The following is a 21266-nucleotide window of genomic DNA, read 5'->3' as shown; positions in this document are numbered from 1 at the left end:
AAAATGGGTCTCTGGGAACTGCCTGAATATTACTTTTTATTTCTAGAAAGTGCTGAGAGAAAGATTCTTATTGGGAACCATTTTACTGTGGGAAGTTATTAGCCAAAAGGCAGTCTGATTGCATTCATTAAGGCTGTTTTCTCAGAGTCCACCCTGATGTTGAAGGCAGGAAGCCAGAATTAATTACTTCACTGACTTACAGTCAGTGCAATGGCCTTGAAATATAATGTGCAAAGTTTATTTCCCAGAAGACTGTAGGGAGCCATTGCTACAGAGGGAAGACAGAAGAGTCAGCCTGGATTCTATACCTGCAGTGTAAGGACTTCATACTCATCAATCAATCAATGGTATTTATTGAGCACTTACTATGTGCAGAGCACTGTACTAAGCACTTGGGAGAGTACAAGCAGCTCATGAGTGGAGATGCTTGACATTTTCCTTCTTTCTTGAAGCATTTAAAACATTTTTAAATGTGGTGAGTGACATCTTTTTCAACTCATCACCAAGGGTTCTTACTCATATCAGCGCACATCTTTCGCATAATCAATATGGCCTTCCAAATCAAATGGACTAGGTTATTTAGCTCTAATTTCCTTAGAAGCAGCATTGCACAAGCAAGATAAACTAATGCTAATTCCCATAGAAACTTCTCAGCAGGAACCTTGTCCTTCTAAGTCTTCCTCACCTGCCTGGATGCCTTTCTGGTGGACAAATGGGAAGTAGTTTGGCCTAGTGGATAGAGCATGGGCCTGGTAGTCAGAAAGACATTATTTCTAATGCCACTTCTTCCACTTGTCTGCTGCGTGACCCTGGGCAAGATACTTAACTTCTCTGTGCCTCGGTTCCCTCTTCTGTAAAATGGGGATTAATACTGTGAGCCTCGTGTGGGATAGGGACTGTGTCCAAGCTGATTAGCTTGTATCTACCTCAGCACTTAAAACTGTGCCTAGCACATTCATTCATTCATTCAATCATATTTATTGAGCACTTACTGTGTGTAAAGCACTGTACTAAGCACTTGGGAGAGTACAATATAACAACAGACACATTCCTGCCCACAAAGAGCTCACAATCCAGAGGGAGAGACAGACATTAATATAAATAAATAAATAAATAAGAGAAATAAATTTCAGATGCGCTGAAGGGATGGGAGGGAGGATGAATGATGGAGATAGAGAGGCACAAGAGGGAGTGGGAGATGAGGAGGGGAGGGCTTAGTCAGGGAAGGCTTCATGGAGGAGATGTGCCTTCAAAAAAGCTTTGAAGTTAGGGACAGTGATTCTCTGATATGAGGAGGGAGGGCATTCCAGGCCAGAGGTAGGATATGGGCGAGAAGTCGGCGGCGAGATAGAAGAGATGGAGGTACAGTGAGAAGGTTAGTATTAGATGAATGAAGTTTGTGTCCTGAGTTGTAGTAGGAGAGTAGCTAGGTGAGGTGGGGCTGGGGTGGGGGAGACAAGGTGATTAAGTGATTTAAAGATAATAGTGAAGTGTTTGATTTGGAGGTCGATGGGCAGCCACTGAAATTTCTTGAGGAATGGGGAAACATGGTCTGAACATTTTGAAGGAAAATGATTTAGACAGCAGACTGGAATATGGACTGGAGTGGGGGTTAACAAATACAATTAAAAAAAAAATGGAGAGGGACCAGCCCTGAAATCCTCATGCAAGACTTCATCCTAAAAGTAGGATACATTTCAGGTGGCAGAGCTAGAGAGGGGACGAGGGGCTTCTATAGAGCTTCAGTGATGCCTCCTCTCTGGGGTGGCCAGGACCTTGGCTCTTGTTGATGCTTCCAGCTCCACGGAAGCCAGGCAACAGCCAGTTCTCACTCCCCTGCCCAAACAGTCAGCTATTAGCCTGTCGTACATGTGGAAGACCCTGCAGGCTGCTGCTCAAGATGTCCAGATTCACCAGTCATCAGCGTCAGTACTTAAGACTGTAAGCTCGTCTTTAGACTGTGAGCTCACTGTGGGCAGGGAATGTGTCTGTTTACTGTTATACTGTACTCTCCCAAGTGCTTAGTAGGGTGCTTTTCACACAGTAAGTGCTCAATAAATACAAATTTTAAAAAAGCAGGAGCTACTCAGTCAGTCATTCAATCGTATTTATTGCATGCTTACTGTGTGCAGAGCACTGTACTAAATATTTGGCAGAGTAAAATATGACAATAAAACAGTCACATCACTTCCCACAGTGAGCTTACAGTTTAGAGGGGGAGACAGACATTAATATAAATATTAATCAATCAATGATATTTACTGAGCCCTTACTGGATTCTGTCATTGACAGGGGCGAAGAGTGCTTGGAAGTATAGGGTGGTGGTTGCTCTTTTGAAAATCTAGCCTCCTGGTTCAAAATGTATCATCTAAATTCTCAAACATTTCCTCTAGTAACTTACTGAGGACCACTTGACCACGATTTTATCCAAGTCTGTATGACTATGATGTATTATGGGTGGTCTTTGGAGAGAACTGTTTGAGTTTAAAAACATCCAAAGGCTCTGATGAAAGTTGGCAAGAGAATTGCACAGAAAGAAAGGAAAAACTACATTTCCCAGGAAGTATAGGGGCTGACTCATTATGTTATACCACTGTAAGGGATAATCCTGGAGGGAGACAAGCTCAAGAATTCTCATTCATTCATTCATTCAATTATATTTATTGAGTGCTTACTGTGTGCAGAGCACTGCATTAAGCACTTGGGAGAGTACAATATAACAATATAATGGACATATTCCTTTCCCATAACAAACTTACAGTCTAGAGGGGGGAGGCAGACATTAAATAATAAATTACAGATATGTACATAAGTGCTGTGGGGCTGGGAGGGGAGATGAATAAAGGGAGTAAATCAGGGTGATGCAGAAGGGAGTGGGGAAAAAAGGAAATGAGAGGTTAGGCAGGAGAGGCCTCTTGGAGGAGATGTGCCTTAAATAAGCTTTGAAGGTGGGAAAGGCATTCCAGGACAAAGGAGGGATATGAGCGAGAAGTCGGTGGTGAGATAGACGAGATCGAGTAAGAAGAAGAAGGTTGGTATTAGAGAAGTGAAGTGTGTGGGCAGAGTTGAGGTAGCAGAGTAGCGAGGTGAGGTTGGGGGGTGTGGGACAAGGGATTAAGTGCTTTAAAACCAATAGTGATGAGTATCTGTTTGATGCAGGGGTGGATGGGCAACCACTGGAGGGTCTCAAGGAGTGGGAAAACAAGGACTGAATATTTTTGTAGAAAAATGATCCGGGCAGCAGAGTGAAGTATGTTCTGGAGTCAGGAGAAACTAGAAGCTGGGAGGGTCAGCAAGGAAACTGATACAATAATCATGGTGAGATAGGATAAATTATTGGATTAACATGATAGCTTGGATGGAGAGGAAAGGGCAGATTTTAGCAATGTTTTGAAGGTAGACCTGACAGGATTTAATGATGGATTGAATAAGTGGGTTGAATGAGAGAGAGGAGTCAAGGATAATGCCAAGGTTATATGTTTTTGAGACAGAAAGGATGATGGTGTCACCTACAGTGATGGGAAAATCACAGGGAGGACAGGGCTTGGATGAAAAGTTGAGTTCTGTTTTAGACATGTTCTTGGTAGGGGTTGAAGAAGATTTCTTTCTCTTACATTTTCTCCTGATGCTGGTGGAGTGAAGAGATTTTCTTGGACCCTACAGAGGTGGCTCCACATGGGTAAGAAGTCCATATCTACCTAATCAAGTATGTTCCTGTGGGTTATGGAACATATTTGCTAATTCTGTGTATTGTACTCTCCCATGTGTTTAGTACAGTGTTCTGCACATAGTAAGTCCTCAAATACTACTGTTGGAGTCATGGGAAGGTAGTCCAAGGCAGTAGGGGGTTAATGATCTGTTTTGGAGTTTTCTGATGCAAATCTTAGTTTGTAGTTATTTATTTCCTTACATTCTTTTCAACTATATCTCTGATTAAATATTGTTTTCAAGCAGACATGTGAAATCAAAGTTTTATAGTCCTTCAAAATACTTAGGCATAGTTGTCTTTTGGATTCTAGGCAGATTCCACATCTCTTTCATCCCTTTTAAAAAGCTGGTCTGGTGACGGGCTCCTGTGGCTTCTTGTTCTTGGTATTTTAGCAAGGTTCCACCTAAGTAACAAAATCCCTTTTGAACCTGCTGATATTTTAGGACTGCCCAACTTCTTGTGGAAGGGTTGACCGAGAACCTGCTATTTGGCAAGCACTTCACTAGGCAATTGCAGAGAAAGGAGATGACACAATTCATACCCTCAAGATAGTATGGAGGCTGAAGGAGATACACTGAGTGTCTTAAAGGACAATAATAATAATGATAATAATTATGGTGTTTAAGGGCTTACTATGTGCCAAGCATTGTTCTAAGCTCTAGGGTAGATAAAAGGTTATCGGGGAGTCCCATGTGGAGCTCACAGTCTTAATCCCCATTTTACAGATGAGATAACTGAGGCACAGACAAGTTAAGTGGCTTGCCCAAGGTCACACAGCAGACAAGTGGAAGATCTGGGATTCGAAACCAGGTCCTCAGACTCCCAAACCCTAGCTTTTTCCTCTAAGCCACGCTGCTTCTCTGGATAGGATAGGACCCAGGCTTGGGAGTCATAAGGATCTGGGTTCTAATCCTGACTCCTCCACATATCTGCTGTATGACCTTGGGCAAGTCACTGAACTTCTCTGGGCCTCAGTTCCCTCATCTGCAAAATGGGGATTAAGAGTGTGAGCCCCATGTGGGACAGGGCTGTATCCAATCTAATTAACTTGCATCTACCCCTGGGCTTAGAACAGTGCTTGGAACATAGTAAGCACTTAACAAATACCCTCACTATTATTATCATTATTGTTATTACATAGACACACGAATAAATGTGATCTGAATCAGGATCAAGATACTCAGGGCTTGGGGTTTCAGCCAGTCTTTCCCCACAAACACTGCCAACTAGTCTGGCACCCAAACCCTCTCCCCACTTTCCCTGGTTCCCCCAAACACTCGAACAGAGGACTGGGGAAACAGGAAATTGGTTCTATTTAGAAAGTTGGAATTTTTCTGTTTATTGACCTAGGGATGGGGTGGGGAAGGAGAAGGGAGAGGTGTTATTACTACTAGAGGCTCAAAATGCTACTATATCATTTTTGCCCAAATTATTTATTCAAATGTTGATACATTATCCCCATTGCCTTGGACCTACTTTATGCTCCCAAATGTTTAGTATAGAATTTAGTGTTCATGTGATGCCTAATAAATACAATTGATTGAGTCTCCCCTAGATTGGCAAACTCCTAGTAGGTAGGAACTGTTTTCACTTTAAAATTTCTTTGTATATTCTCAAAGTACAGTCCTCTGCTCTGCTCTGCACATTGTAGGCCTGTTAGAAATGTGAATGTTGAGTGTGATTAATTGACATAAGCATAAGAGACGCAGAAGAACTATATAAGGAATTTACATTGCTTTAAGGGTGACTGGAGTACTTGGAAATTCATCAAGAAACTGAGCAGACGCCTTCGTAGTTGAAAGAAAACTCCAGTTCTCTGATGAAACTGGCCATCAAAGCTTCCCATACAATAATTTGCAATAATTGAGACTTAGAATAGAAAAGGAGGGAGTGGGAAGAGTGAACTTTATCAGTAGCTCAGGAGTAGCTTCTGACGAAAGTGGTTCTTTCTGAAGACGGGAGTTGAACAAGATGACCTTTCAAACAGAAACAGATGTGATAGAGATTGGAGACACTGTTCAAGAAGATCCTTTCGTTACAGTAAATTCATTTCCTTCTTGGGTCCTCTAGGCTGCTCAGATACTGGACAAGTTGATAAATCCTAAATCGTCACTGGTAGCTAATTGTCAAGTGAGACCAAAATGGACCATCATGTTTAAACCATGAAAGAAAAGAGGACGGTTATTAGCTGATAAATCATTTGCTGAAGACTGTTGGGAATTCAGTGGAAATAAATTACTTGCAACAAATTTTCCAGGGAAAATCTGGGTAAATCACCACCACTGCCTAGTTTCAAATATCACTGACTACTATGCAGAAATACCAGAAACTGATGGATTGTCTAAAATCTACCTTTGCAGTACAATTCTCGATTCATTCATTCAATCGTATTTATTGAGTGCTTACTGTGTGCAGAGCACTGTACTAAGCTCTTGGAAAGTACAATTCAGCAACAGATAGAGACAATCCCTACCCAACAATGGGCTCACAGTCTAGAAGGGGGAGACAGACAACAAAACAAAACAATTAGACAGGCATCTGTAGCATCAAAATAAATATAATTATAGATATATAAACATCATTAAAATAAGTAGAATAATAAATATGTACAAATATACACAAGTATGTGTATATCTACACATACACAATATGTACAAATATACACAATATGTGGGTTGAATGAGAGAAATGAGTCAAAGATAATGCCAAGGTTATGGGCTTGTGACTCAGGAAGGATGGTGGTGCTGTCTAAAGTGATACGAAAGGGAGAGGACAGGGTTTGGTGGGAAGATAAGGAATTCTGTTTTAGACGTGTCTGAGGTGACAGTAGGACACCCAAGTAGAGATGTTTTGAAGGCTGGAGGAAACTTCGGAGAGGGAGACATGGAGTTGGAGATTTTGGTATCATCCACATAGTGGTGGTAGTTGAAGCTATGTGATTGAATGAGTTTTCCAAGGGATTGGATGTAGCTGGAGAATAGAAGGGAGCAAGAACTGAACCTTGAAAAACACCCACAGTTAGGGGTTGGGAGGTAGAGGAGGAGCCCACGAAAGAGACTGAGAATGGGTGGCCAGAAAAGATAGGAGGAGAACCAGGAGAGGAGGGATTCAGTGAAGCTGAGGTTGGATAATGTTTCCAGGAGAAGGGGGTGGTTGACAGTGTTGAAGGCAGCTGAGAGGTCAAGGAGGATTAGGAAGGAGTAGAGGCTGTTGGATTTGGCAGGAAAGAGGTCACTGATGACCGTTGAGAGGGCGGTTTCTGTTGAGTGAAGTGAACGGAGGCCGGATCGGAGGGGGTCAAGGTGAGAATTGGAGGAGAGGAACTTGAGACAACAGGTATAGATAACTCTCTCAAGGAGTTTGGAGAGGAATGGTAGGAGGGAGATGGGGTGATAACTGGAGGGAGCCGTGGGATTAAAAGAGGGGTTTTTTTTTTTTAGGACATGGGAGACATGGGCATGTTTGAAAGCAGTAGGGAAGAAGCCACTGGGGAGCAAACAGTTGAAGCTGGCAGTTAGGGAGGGAAGAAGGGAGCGGGTGAGAGTTTTGATATAGTGCGAAGGAATAGGGTCAGATGCTCAGGTGGAGGGAGTGGAACTCGAGAGAAGGCAGAGATCTCCTCTAGAGATTCTGCTGGGAAAGATGAGAGAGTTGAGGAAGGGGCATGAGGGTAAGGGGTAGGGGAAAGACAGGGAAGATTTTAGGGAGATCATGCCCGATAGTGTCAATTTTCTCAATAAAGTAGGTGGCCAGGTCATTAAGGGCAAGGGATGGGGGCGGTGGGGGGACAGGGAATTTAAAGAGGGAGTTAAACTTCTGGAACAACTGGTGAGGGCCATGGGCAAGAACTTTAATAAGGATGGAGCAATAATTTTTCTCAGCATAGGAGAGGGCAGAGTTAAAGCACACGAAGATAAACTCGAAATGTTTATCTAGATTTCTGCCATCAGTACTCTGCAGCTTGTGTCTCTAGTGTTATAAATATTTCCCACATGCTAAGGAGTACCTTACCCTGAAAGGTAGCTACAAAGCATATTGCAGTGCTAGCTCTTCCTGTTGCTTACTCTGGCAGGATATGACATGTGGTTAATGACTCCGCATCAAACAGAAACTACTTTCCAGCAGCTCTAAAGCCCTCCATCACCTTGTCCCCTCCTACCTCACCTCAGTACTCTCCTATTACAACCCAGCCCCCACACTTCACTCCTCTAATGCTAACCTTTCAATGTACCTAGATCTCTCCAGCGACCTCACGCCCACTTCTTGCCTCTGTCCTGGAACACCCTCCCTCTTCCTATCTGACAGACAATTACTCTCCCCCGCTTCAAAGCTTTATTTAAGGCATATCTCCTCCAAGAGTTCTTCCCTGTATAAGCTCTCTTTACCTTTTCTTCCACTCCCTTCTACTTTGCCCTGACTTGCTGTCTTTATTCATTTCCCCTCTCAGTCCTACAGAACTTATGTACGTATCTGTAATTTTATCTCTTTATATTAATGTCTTTTCCTCTAGACTGTAAGCTTATAGTGGGCTGAGGTTGTGTCTGTTACACTGTTACTCTCCCAAGAACTTAGTACAGTGTCCAGCACAGAGCAAGCACTCAATAAATACTACTGACTGACTGACTTTCCCCATTTAGAGGATGGATCCACAGGTGCAAATGAGCTTTTTCAGAATGAAATTTTGGGGTTGCTCTGAATCAGCATAAGCAAAATCTTGTGTGAAGTGTCTATGTGATGTTAATAATTGAGGAAATCTAATTAATCTATTAATCATTTGCATATATTGAGCAGTTACTGTGTGCAGAGCACTGTACTAAGCACTTTGGAGAGTGCAATAGAATTAGTTGACGTGCTTTCTGCCCTTAAAGAGCTTGCAGTTTAGCAGGAGAGACAACCACTAAAATGGCTTGCATGGGAGAAGTGATGGAATATATAAAATATAGAGAAGGAGCATGGTCTAGTGGAAAGAGCAAGCGCCTGGAAGTCAGAGGTCCTGGGTGCTTATCCTAGCTCTGTCAATTGCTGGTTATGTGACCTTGGGCAAATCATTAAACTTCTCTGTGACTCAGTTCCTCAACTGTAAAATGGGGATTAAATTCCTCTTCTTCCTCTTACTCAGACTGTGAACCCCCTTCAGGACAGGGACCGTTTTTGAACTAATTAATTTGTACCTATCCCAGTGCTTACAATGATGTTTGACACATAGTAAGTGCTTAACAAATAACAATAATTTTTTTTATAAAAATATATGCGCCAATGCCTGGCACATAGTAAGCATTTAACAAATGTCATTATTATTATTTCTTGCAGTAGGCTCTTAATATATGCTTTTGCTGGTGGTGATGATGCAGCAGAAGAGTCAAAATCATAGCATTGGTGAGATGACCAACTCTGCTGGCCCACACATTTAGGCAAAGGGAGAGGAAACCAGGGAAGTCAATCCATATGGTGCTCCTTCCTGAGGGAAGTGTAAATACTTCGCCAAGTCAATCAGAGAGAAGGACTGGGGACGAAGTAGGTGAAGTAGAGAAAACCCTCAACCCCCTTGGGGAGAGAGTGGTGAATCTGTGTGCTGGGAGAGCAGGACACAAGAACAGCTCATGCTGTGATCCTAAATGGATATAGGGCGCAAAGAGGGATAAGAGAGGGTCCCAGACTAGGGTTATGATACCTTGGAGGCTCAGGGTCCAGAATTAGTACTTCAAAGGATCAAGCCTCCTCCTCCTGAAGGGGAGAAAGATCACCAAGTCACTCTGGGTCCAAAGGACTCAGAGAGTGAGACTGGAATCTGGGACTCCCTGAGAGAAATGGGGAGAGAAATACAAATGCTGGAATGTCTACAGGAATGTAGTACCAGTGGTCCTGAGGGGAAAAATATTAGATCCAAATAAAGGCAGTTGAACCTGAATTATTTTCACTGTCACCAAGTTAAAAAATTACTTAATATTGTTAAGGTCTCAGATCTTGGCATCTGCCTGTGAAAGGGCTTGAGGAGAAGCTTTGGGATCTGGGGAGACATGGGATTTGGGAAACTGTAGGTTGGAGAGGGGGTGCTTTCTCTGTGAGCTTCCTGCAGCCAGCTGGGGGACAGTAGTCAATCAATCAATGGTAATTACTGAGCACTTACTATGTGCAAAGCAGTATACTAAGCGCTTGGGAGAATATAATACAACAGAATCAGCAGACATGGACAACTTGACTACCTTGTATCCCCCCCAGCTCTTAGAACAGTGCTTGGCACATAGTGCTTAACAAATGCCATTATTATTATCATTATGCCCATAATGAACTAAAAGTCTAGAGGGAGAGACAGATATTGATATAAATGAATAATTTATAAAATATAATTTAAGCTATGTACATAAGGTCTCGGGATTCCAGTTGAAAGGATGTGGCTGCTACAGGGGTGTAGAGACTTGGGGTGCATTGAGCAAAAAAGGTGCCCAAACCTGCATTAGGTGTGTTAAGAGGCCCACTCTAAGAATAATCACCCTGTGAATTGGGAACTCACAGAGAAAGCAGCATGGTCTAGTAGATAGTGCATGAGCCTGGGAGTGAAAAGGACCTGGGTTCTAATCCCGGTTCCATCACTTCTCTGCTGTATGACCTTGGGCAAGTCACTTAACTTCTCTGTGCTTCATTTACCTCGTTGGTAAAATGGAGATTAAAACTGTGAGCCCCACGTGGGACATGGACTGTGTCCATCTTGATTAGCTCATATCTATCCAGAGCTTAGTACAGTGTGTGACACATAAGTGCTTAACAAATACCATAAAAAGTAATAATTCCAAGGTTTAACCTAATGGTTTTTTAGACCTACAGAAGTGAAATGTGACAAAAAGTCTAATAGTGATTTTGGTATTGGTTAAGCACTTATTATATGCCTAACACTCTCCTGAGCTCTGGGGCAGGTACAAGGTGATTGGATCAGACACAGTCAATCAGTCAATCAACAGATCAATGGTATTTATTGAGCTCTTACTGTGTGCACAACACTGTACAAAGCACTTGGAAGTACATGATACAACATAGTTGATAGACACATTCTGCCTACAGTGAGCCTCTAACCTAGAGGAGAAGACACACATGAATATAAATAAATAAATTACAACTATGTACAGAAATGCTATGGGAGTTGAAATTTGGGTGAATAAACAAAGGCCATAGATGATGCAGAAGGAAGAGGAGCTGGGGAAAAGAGGGCTTAATTGGGGAAAGCTCTTTTTTTATGGCTTTTGTGAAGCACTTATTATGTGTCAGGCACTGTGTTAAGAGCTGAGGTTATTATTATTATTATTAAGTGCCATCAAGTCATTTCCGATTCATAGCGACTCCATGGATAGACTTTCTCCAGAACGTCCTGTCCTCTGCCATAATCCACAACTTTCTAACGGATCTTCCGTCATCATTGTTATGGTCTCTATCCATGTATTGCTGATCTGCCTCTTCCATGTTTTCCCTGGACTTTTCCTAGCATTAGTGTATTCTCCAGAGAGTTAGCTGCCCTCATTATGTGTCCAAAATATGCTAATCTAAGTCGAGTTATTTCACCTTCCAAAGACCACTTTGGTTTAATTTGCTCTAAAATTCATTTGTTTTTCGGGCTGTCCATGGCATATGCAAAAGGCTTCTCCAACATCACTGAGGTAGATTCATGATAATTAAGTTGGACACAGTCCTTGTCCCATATGGGGCTTGCAGACCTAGTTCTCATTTTATAGATGAGATAACTGAAGCACAGAGAAATTCCATGATTGCCCAGGACACACAGCACATAGCAGACAAGTGGCAGAGTAGGAATTAGAACCCAGGTCCTTCCGATTTCCAGGCCTGTGCTCTATCCACTAGGCAACACAGCTTCCCATAAGAGAAAAGATTAGAATCCAAGTCCTCAAACTCCCAGGCCCATCCTTTATCCATTAGGCCACATTGCTTCCCAACTTGCCTCTTGGAGGAGATGTGACTTTGATAAGACTTTGAAGGTGGAGAGAGTAGTAATCCAGTGGATACGGAGAGGGAGGGAGTTCCAGGTCAGAGGGAGGACATGAGATAGATATTGTCAGTGAGATAGATGAGACTGGGGCACAGTGAGCAAGCTTGCTCTAGAGGAGTGAAGTTTGCAGGCTGAGTTGTAGTGGGAGATAAGTGAAGTAAGGTAGGAGGGGCAAGCTGATTGAGTACTTTAAAGCCAATGGTAAGAAATAAGAAGTAAAGAGTTTCTGTTTGATAACAATCCCTGTTTCACATGGGGTTCACAATTTAAGGAGGAAGGAGAATAGGCATTTTTATTCCCATTTTACAGATGTGGAAATGGAGGCATCAAGAAGTTAAGTCTTTGCCCAAGCCCATTAGAAGAAAAGTGGTAGAGTCAGGATCACAGCCCAATTCTTCTGACTCCCAGGCCTGTGTTCTTTCCAACAAGCAAAGCTGCCTTTTCATAAAGCATTAGCCTTCATGCATCAGTTATCATTAATGCCTTTAAAATATATTGCAATCTGAGAACATGTTTTCAAACTGATGTTCGATTTGCCAGGTACCTGCACTCCAGTTTTATTTGACTTTTTTGTTTCTGTTTCCCTTCTCCACAAAAGTGCCCCCACTTCAATTATAGAATATGTCCTTATAAAATGCTGACCCAACATGGAAATGATCTTACCAGCAGTAACAAAAAACTTGAATAAGAAGGAGGGCCATCTCTTTCTCACTCTTAATTGTAGTATATTTACCCATTTATGTTTTCTATTTCCCATATTAGGTCATACTAGAGCTGGGCTTGTGCCCTTTAGTACTTTTATTAGTAATAATAATAATAATTACGGCATCTGTTTAGCTCTTACTATGTGCCAAGAACTGTTCTAAGCTCTAAGGTAGATACAAGTTAATCAGGTTGGATATAGTCCCTGTCCCACGTGGGCTCACACTCTTAATCCCCATTTTACAGATGAGGGAACTGAGGCAGAGAACTTTAGTGATTTGCCCAAGGTCACACAGCAGACATGTGGTGGAGGCAGGATTAGAACCCAGGTCTTTCTGACTCCCAGGTCTGTGCTCTATCCACCAAGCCAAACTGCTTCTTTTAAGTTTTCCCAAGTGCTTAGAACAATGTTCTATATGGCAGGCACTCATTAAATATATTCTCTATTTCTCCCTGAACACTTGTGTGTGTACGTGTGTGTGTGTGTTCATATGTGTGTGTGCACGCATGTGCTGCCCGGGCATGTGTGGAATATCTCTGGAGTTTATATGAAATTCTGGACTTTTTATGAGCATGAGGTTGTATTTAAGTATTAGGATATAGGATATATAACTATTTATAAGGCAAAATTAATTATAACCCAAACAAGATATGCTTATCAATCACATAATGTCTTCTAAAGAGGAAACAAACCTTTTTAAATTGAAGTTCCAAAAAGGGAAAGAAAATATTTTTAAAAGGCATAAAAATATATGAATGAAAAGTAGATTGATGACCCTTTAAATGCCGGAAGCCTTGGTACCTATGGCAGGGAGGGATTTTTCTCGTGGAGTTGAGTTTTTCTGTTTGCGGTGAATATTACTTCCTAACTGTAGTTTAAAAGACTGCTCATTTGACATTCTTTGCTAGGAATGCATATTTATGCAAGTGCACCATTTTTCAAATGCTTCATAATGTTTTTACACTCAGTATTAAGTGCTGCTTAACAATGAGGTATTCTGCATTCTCTGTATCTCCAGGGCCTATATTATCAATTTAGAATCACGAGATGAAAGTACTGAGTTCTTATACAGGGAAAAACATAGGGCAGTCTATTTTATGGAAGACATTAAAGCCAACAGATTAAGTAGGCAATTATGGCAAGCATAGTTAGAGCTAGTTTGTGAAAGAAGAGGTTGAAAACAAGGCTGTATAGCTGGCTGTCATCTATGTATTTCTTTATTTAGATCGAAATTATAATCTACTTTTGTGCTTGTGATCTGGAGGATCTGTGACTATTGTGGAAACCAAAAAAAAGTTTTTGTTTCCAGGATTCTATTGTTAAAGTTTCCATGTTCGTTTTCACTTATGGGTCTCTGTGGGGGGTGTTTCATATTCTTTTATCCTTGCTGATTGGTCATCTCTGAATATTTCCCAACATCATTCATTCAGTCATATTTATTGTGCTTACTGCGTTCAGAGCACTTGGGAGAGTATAATACAACAGAGTTGATAGACACATTCCCTGCCCACGAGGAGCTTACAGTCTAAAAGGGGAGAAAGACATTATAAATAAATTACTGATATGTAACATAAGTACTGTGGGGCTGAGGATGGGGTGAATAAGGGGTGCAAATCCAAGTGCAAGGGCAACACAGAAGGGAATGGGAGAGAAGGAAATAAGGAGTTAGTTGGGGAAGGCCTCTTTCCGGAGATGTGCTCTTAAAACTTTGAAGGTGGGGAAGGTAATCGTCTGTTGGATATGAAGGGGGAGGGACACCCTGATTCATATCAACCCAACTGTCACCCCTATCACTTATGGTTTTATACCCACCTTTAGTATTCATATAAACTCAATTATACACTAAATGATTTATTCTGCAATTTCATCCTGGCTTATTTGTCCTTCTCAAATTTGTCCTTTTCCCTAGCCGATATTTGTTCTTTGTACTCTGTTCACTAATTGCACCAACCTCTTGTTCGTCCTTGTATCTTTTTAGATTGTAAGTTTTCGGTGGCCAGGGAATGTAACTTTGGCTTCTGCTTTACTTTTCCAAGTGTTTAGTACAATATGCCGCCCACAGAACCATTAGTACAGAAATGAAAATTTCCTAAAGAAGGAGCTGTCTTGTTTTCCCTTTGTAATTCTTCACGATGTCTGGTGTATGGCTGTTCAAAAATGAATCTTTTTTCCTAAACACCAAAAATGCCCATTTGGGAGAAACCAGGTAATAACGAGATGAATGAGAGTGGTAGATACATAATAATCAGGTCAGGCAGAGTCCCTGTCACACATAGGCTTGTAACTTAAGGGGAAGGGAGAACAGACAATGCATTCCCACTGGAAGAAACTGAGGCACAGAGAAATTAAGTGACTTGCCCAATATCATGCAGTAGTCAAATAACAGAGCCAGGAGTAGCACCTGGATCTTCTGACTTCCAGGCCTGTGCTCTTTCCACTAGGCCGTGTTGGTTGTCTGGAGACAAAACAGGCAACCGGAAGAGAAATTGTTAAAAGAGGAAAACCCTAGAGGATAGGGAGGATGGAGGAAGGCCTAGGAAAGCCTAATCTTTCTTGGCCAGGCTGGGATGAGGGAAATGGCATGCTGAGGTCTTCTTTTTCTTGTTCCTTTTCATTTCTGCTTCCAGACATCAGGACAGAATCCAAATCTATTCCCATTTGTTCTCCCCCTCCTTTCCCTCTCCCCAACTCTCCCTCTTCCCTCTCACCACCTTCCTCTCTCCCCCCCTCAAGTTCTGTACTTCTCCCCTTCTCCCTTTCCCTCTCTTCCCTTTCTCTCCTCCCTCTCCCCCCACCACTCCCTTCTACCCACCTTTCCCTTTCCTTCCTCTCCTCCTTCCCCCAACCTTTCCCCTTCTCCCCCTTCTCTTCCTCTACTCCTCCCCATGAACCTCTCCCCTTCTCCCCATCTCCCCCTCTCCAAGACCTCTTTTCCTCCATGCATAGATCAATCAATCCATGATATTTATTGAGCACTTACTGTGTTTAATGCACTGTACTAAGAGCTTGGGAGAGTCCAGTGGAATAGAGTTGGAAGATACATTCTCTGTTCACCAGACACATTATAGAGGGGGAGACAGACAAAAATAAATTATGGATCTGTACATAAGTGCCGTGAGGCTGAGGGAAGGGGTAAATATCAAGTGTTTTAAGAGCACAGGTCCACGGGTACAGCTCAGAATGCTATAGTGGAAGGGTCCGAATAGCTTTGAGTTATTTAGGTTCCTCTAAATTCATCATCTTGCTTTCCTTTGCTAATCATCTCTTTGCCTGTACTTAGAGAAATTCTTTGGGGTCATGTCAGGTACCTGTGAACAGCTTCCCCCATATGTTATGGGAATCCATGATGAGAAAGCAGTCACAGAGGACCTCTTTTGCTAGCTGTTGCTGACAGGCATAAGGATAATCTCTCTGTCCTGCTTTCCTCTGACCCCGGCTTACTTGGGTAACACTTGGCAGTGAGAGAGAAATGTATTTCATGCATACCATTACCAGCAGTGTTTTTAGCTAACCTGGAACCCATATAATGAAACCTCTATCTTTTTTATCCTCGGATTTAGAATTTTTTCTCTTTTTGGGAAATTTATATTCCTTTCTTTTACAGAACTAATTAATGCTCTGTGCAACTAGTGAATTGTAATACATAGATTGTAAACTCCTCCGCTAGACTGTAAACTCCTGTAGCTAGGGACTGTGTCTACCAACTGTATTGTATTCTTCCTTGAGCTTATAGTACAGTGCTGTGCACATAGTAAGAACTCAATTAATTTCCACTGATTGCAATTTTCACTCCATGATGAACAGAATCACATAAACTGAGTTGCTGGGGAGGGTTAGATTGAGCAAATGGTTGACAACATTAATGTCTTTCCTTTTTTCAGGTTTTGGTGCTAATGAAGAAAGAGCTTGCATTGAGTTAACATGATCTGATGGGCTATGCTCCTTCCAGGGTCGCACCTGGAGAGTTTCCAATATTCTACCAGTCTCGAATATGGGAGGCGAGCAGAGGCATATCAATTCCATTCCTAGCTTGGACAGTGGCTAGAGAGTGGAAGGCAATCTGCTACAAGTCACAACTCGGCAGTGGCATGGGACAGAGTCAAGAGCGGAGACCCAAGTTTACTGTGTGGAAGAAGACAATGGTAAACCACTTCTGTTTTTTGACCAAGAAAACTCTATGGTTATACTACCAGAATGATTGCAGACAGAAGTGGGGCAATCTGGGTGAGATGCATCCATGGAGTTGCTGTGGGTTGGAGATGACTTGACAGCATAAGACAAGGTAAGGTTAGGAGTTAGAATATTTGGGTTCCAGCCCTGGTTCTTGCGCTGGCAGAATGAGTGAGGCTGGTTTGAGGAAAGGGTTCATTTAAGTTGTGAGACTATGATAATAAATGGTAAGGTATTGTGGGAAGAAAAAAAAAGTCTTACTAGTTTCGTGTGGTCTGGAAGGATGGGCAGGGGTTCAATGCATAATTTGTTGAGCAAAGACTGGATGATGTTCTTCCTCCTGGTAGGATACCATTTTATTTATCCTATTTCAGGAAAAAGAAGAGGGAGAAGGAGGAGGAGGAGGAGGAGAAGGAGAGGAAAAACATCATTTGTTAAGGGCTTGCTAATGTGCCACTGCAGTAGCTACAAGATATTCAGGTTGGACACGGTCCCTATCCCAGATGGGGCTCATAAGTCTAAGTAAGAGGGTGAACAGGTTTTTAATCCCCATTCTGCAAATGAGGGAACTGAGGCACTGGGAAGTTAAATGACTTATCCAAGGTCACACAACGGGCAAGTAACTGAGATGGGATTAGTACCCAGGTTCACTGATTCCCAGGTCCGTGCCTTTTCTACTAGACCATGCTGCCATTTGAAGAATTTTCTGTCCCCTTTAATGTTTTCAATCTGCTTATTTTCTGGTAGACCATATTCATGAGACATGAGTAAACTTGTTGAATTTTGAGCAGAAGAAGCACTGCACCCCTATAATGCACATCTTCTTCCTTTAGTCATAAAGTGAGTGCTCCATAGACAAGTCAGTCCACCAATCATTCAATAGTCTTTGTTGAGCACCTGCTGTGTGTACAGCCCTTAGTTAAGAGCTTGGGAAAGTACCAGGGGAGCTCACCATTTAGTGGAGGAGACAATACAAAAATAAATTACTCATAGGAGGAATAATAATATTTAGTAGTTGATTTCATCTATCCTGCCATCAACTCCTAGACAGCAAGGTCTGGTGGTTAGAGCTGGAAGTCAGAAGGTCTCTGCCATTTGTCAGCTATGTGACCTAAGGCAAGTCATTTAACTTCTCTGTGCCTCAGTTACCTCAAGTGTAAAATGCGATTAAGACTGTGAGCCCCATGCAGAACAGGGACTGTGTCCAACCTGGCTTTGTATCTACCCCAGAGCTTAGTACAGTGCCTGGCACCTAGTAAGCGCTTAAAAAATACAAAAAACAAAACAAAAAACCCAAACCCAACAATTCCTCATCCACATCCTCCCTCTGGCCTGGAATTCTCTTTCCCTTAATATTTGATTATCTACCACTCTCCCATCTTCAAAACCCTCCTGAAATATCTCTTCCAGGAGACCTTCCCTCACCAAGCCCTCATTTCACCTATCTGCCCTCCCCTGTGTCATCTATGCACGTGACTGTGCAGTCCTTGAACATTTTGAAACTCACCTCAGCCCCAAAACACTTATGTGCAGATCCTTATACTGTACTACTTCCCCTGTCTACTTTATTTTAACATCTGTCTTGCCCTGAACGCTGTAAGCGTCTTGGGGCAAGAATCATATCTACCAACTTTATTGTATAGTACTTTCTCAAGTACTCAGTATGGTGTTTCGTACAAAGTGTTCAATAAATACCATTGATTGATTGATAGTATTTTTTGGTATTTGCCAAGTTCTTACTACATGCTAGGCCCTGTACTAAGTGCTGGGGTAGATACAATCAGGTTGGATTACCTGAGCACTTTGTGTTCAGAGGACTGTACTAAGCACTGGAAAAAAAATGCACAGGTGAGAGTTATACTCCTTGGTCCCTATAAGATATGTACATCTCTGCTACAGGGATTGTCGGGACTGAAGTGCTTAGAAGATGTGGGAAGGCTGAAGTGGCAGCTGAGAGATGGAAACTGGAGAATGGGAAAAAGAAAGAAATATTGTCAAATTTTGAATGTCGTGTATGGATAAGGAAAGGGTGCAGTTAAAATAACCCATCTGGTGTCTCTCATCAGGAGGCTCAGGCTTGCATCATTAATTGTCCCAATCCCCTCAGCGGTGAAGACCATTGCACCCCGAAGAGAAATACATTTGCGCTTTAGAAGGGGAGTGCATTAATTGGCTTCAGAGCTAGTCCAGTGGCAGATCCCAGAACAGATGGCTAACAGCAAGGAACAGATTTTTGAGATCACAGTCCATTTAGAAATCCTTATTTGGAAGATAATTGGATTCTCAACCCTAATGCTTTCTGAATGTGAACATTGCCTTTCTCCCAGATTCACCCAAGCTTGTGTCATATTGCTTTGGGAAAACCCAAGGATGGTGTCATGTCCATGTTTTGGATTTAGAGGAATTGTGGCCTTCAAGGGAGAGTTGTCACACTGCCAAGTTGGGTAACAGGATGCTGTGAGCTAGGCATGACCTCCAGCCATCCTAGTGGGTGGTTGCATAACTAGCCTGACCTGACTGATGGTAATGACCCGAGAATGGTAAATCCTGACGACTGTGACTGTGATAGGCCCGGGGAGTCCTCTCAGGCTATTTTTCAAATGCCTCATATTTCATGAGCCAAGAACAGAGAGAGGCCTTCTAACAAGGGCTTTATGCTCCATGTTGGTGTGTTTTGCTGCCTGGGAAAATCCAGACAGTGATCTTCCATTTCATGAGGCCATAGAACAGTTTCAGTAGTATTAAAAATGTTGTATCTTCTCTTTGGTTCAGCCAAGGTGATCATTTAGAAAAGGCTGGATGACAATCAATCAATCAATTGTTTTTATTGAGTGCTCACTGGGTGCAGAGCACTGTAATAAGTGCTTGGTAGAGTACAATACCACAGAGTGGGTAAAGATGTTCCCTGCCCACAATGAGCTCTACAACATAGATTTGGCCTTGAATCTCCTGGAGCAATTTTTACCCGGGACTTTTACTCTGCCTCTGACACCAACCACTCCCTGCAATCCTGATTGATTGCCTGATGACCAATCAATCAGTTGGCCATTTTTGAGTGCTTACTGGGTGCAGAGAAGTGTACTAAGAGCTTGGGAGAGTAATAATAATAATAATGATGGTGATATCTGTTAAGCGCTTACTATGTGCCGAGCACCGTTCTAAGCACTGGGGTAGATACAAGGTAATGGTAGACATTCCCTGCACACAACGAGCTTACAGTCTAGCGGACTATCTTCTGCAGTGCTCAGTGGAAAGAGCCCGGGCTTGGGAGTCAGAGGTCATGGGTTTGAATCCCGGCTCTGCCACTTGTCAGCTGTGTGACTGTGGGCAAGTCACTTAACTTCTCTGTACCTCAGTTACCTCCTCTGTAAAATGAGGATGAAGACTGTGAGCCTCACATGGGACAATCTGATTACCCTGTATCTACCCCAGCGTTTAGAACAGTGCTCTGCACATAGTAAGCGCTTAACAAATATCAACGATATTTATTATTCCAGGTTCATTGCATGCGACTTTGGGGCATGAGCCAGTGACAGTCCCATTCAAGCAATTGTACATTGGTGGGTTTGATATAGTTAATAATAATAATGTTGGTATTTGTTAAGCTCTTACTATGGGACTATCACTGTTCTAAGCACTGGGGTAGATACAAGGTAGTCAGGTTGTCCCACGTAGGACTCACAGTCTTCATCACCATTTTACAGATGAGGTAACTGAGGCACAGAGAAGTTAAGTGACTTGCCCAAGGTCACAAAGCTGACAGGCGTCAGAGCCGGGATTAGAACCCATGACCTCTGAATCCCAAGCCTGGGCTCTTTCCACTGAGTCGCGCTGCTTCTCGATGCTGTGCACTGTAATAAGCTCTTGGGAGAGAACAAGACTGTGAACCCCATGTGGGACAGGGACTGTATTTGACTTGCCCCAGAATTTAAACAGTGCTTGACACCTACTAAGTGCTTCAAAATACCATTATCGTTAGTATTATTATTACCGCTAATAATAACAATAAAATACAGTACAGTTGGTAGACATGCTCCCTGCCCACAAGGAGCTTCTTTACAGTCTAGAGGGGAGGCAGACACTAAAATAAAATACCGATCTAAACATAAGTGGGAGAGGTGAATATCAGGTACTTAAAGAGTACTGATCCAAGAGCACATCTTAAAGAATACCACCTGCTCAATTCCCTAAGGTCCTGCAGGGAATCCAGGGAAGCCAACCCTATTCCAATCTGAATCCATACAACAATTCCATCTGTAGGAAGAGTTATTTCCAGACCAGGCAAGGCTCCGCACCCAGGGCTGTTCATCGGTGGATTTGAATTCGCTTCAGGAAGGACCAGTTTCTCCATCTCCTCTGACTGACAGGGTCCCTTTCAAGGTCACAATGACCTCCAAGGTCACAATGACCTCCACCTTGCTAAATATAACCAGCTCTACTGTATGGGAGTCCTCTTTGACTTCTCGGCTGCTTTCGACACTGGGCCACTCCCATCTCCTGGAAATGCTCTCGAGCCATGGTTTTCCCGGAATGGTTCTCTCTTGGTGTTTCTGTTAGAGGTCGAACAGCTAACTGCTTTGCCGGTAGGTGATGTGGTCCAGCCAAAGCATCAACACTGTGACTGCTCTCTCTAAGGTCACCCATGACCTCCTTCTTGCCAAATCCAATGGCTCCTACTCCATTCTAATCCT

At 42.6% G+C, this 21266-nt stretch overlaps 1 non-coding gene across 1 annotated transcript; it reads left to right on the top strand.

Annotated features, from left to right (window-relative positions):
• Nucleotides 1–16344: 16344 nt before the first annotated feature.
• On the top strand, nt 16345–16476 carry LOC114810809. The gene has a single exon (XR_003758500.1). It is a non-coding gene; the product is annotated as a small nucleolar RNA SNORA7 (small nucleolar RNA).
• Nucleotides 16477–21266: the final 4790 nt, after the last annotated feature.

This window comes from Ornithorhynchus anatinus, chromosome 3 (assembly GCF_004115215.2).
Source record: "Ornithorhynchus anatinus isolate Pmale09 chromosome 3, mOrnAna1.pri.v4, whole genome shotgun sequence".
NCBI lineage: Eukaryota > Metazoa > Chordata > Mammalia > Monotremata > Ornithorhynchidae > Ornithorhynchus > Ornithorhynchus anatinus.
This window is presented reverse-complemented; position numbering and strand designations above follow the sequence as displayed.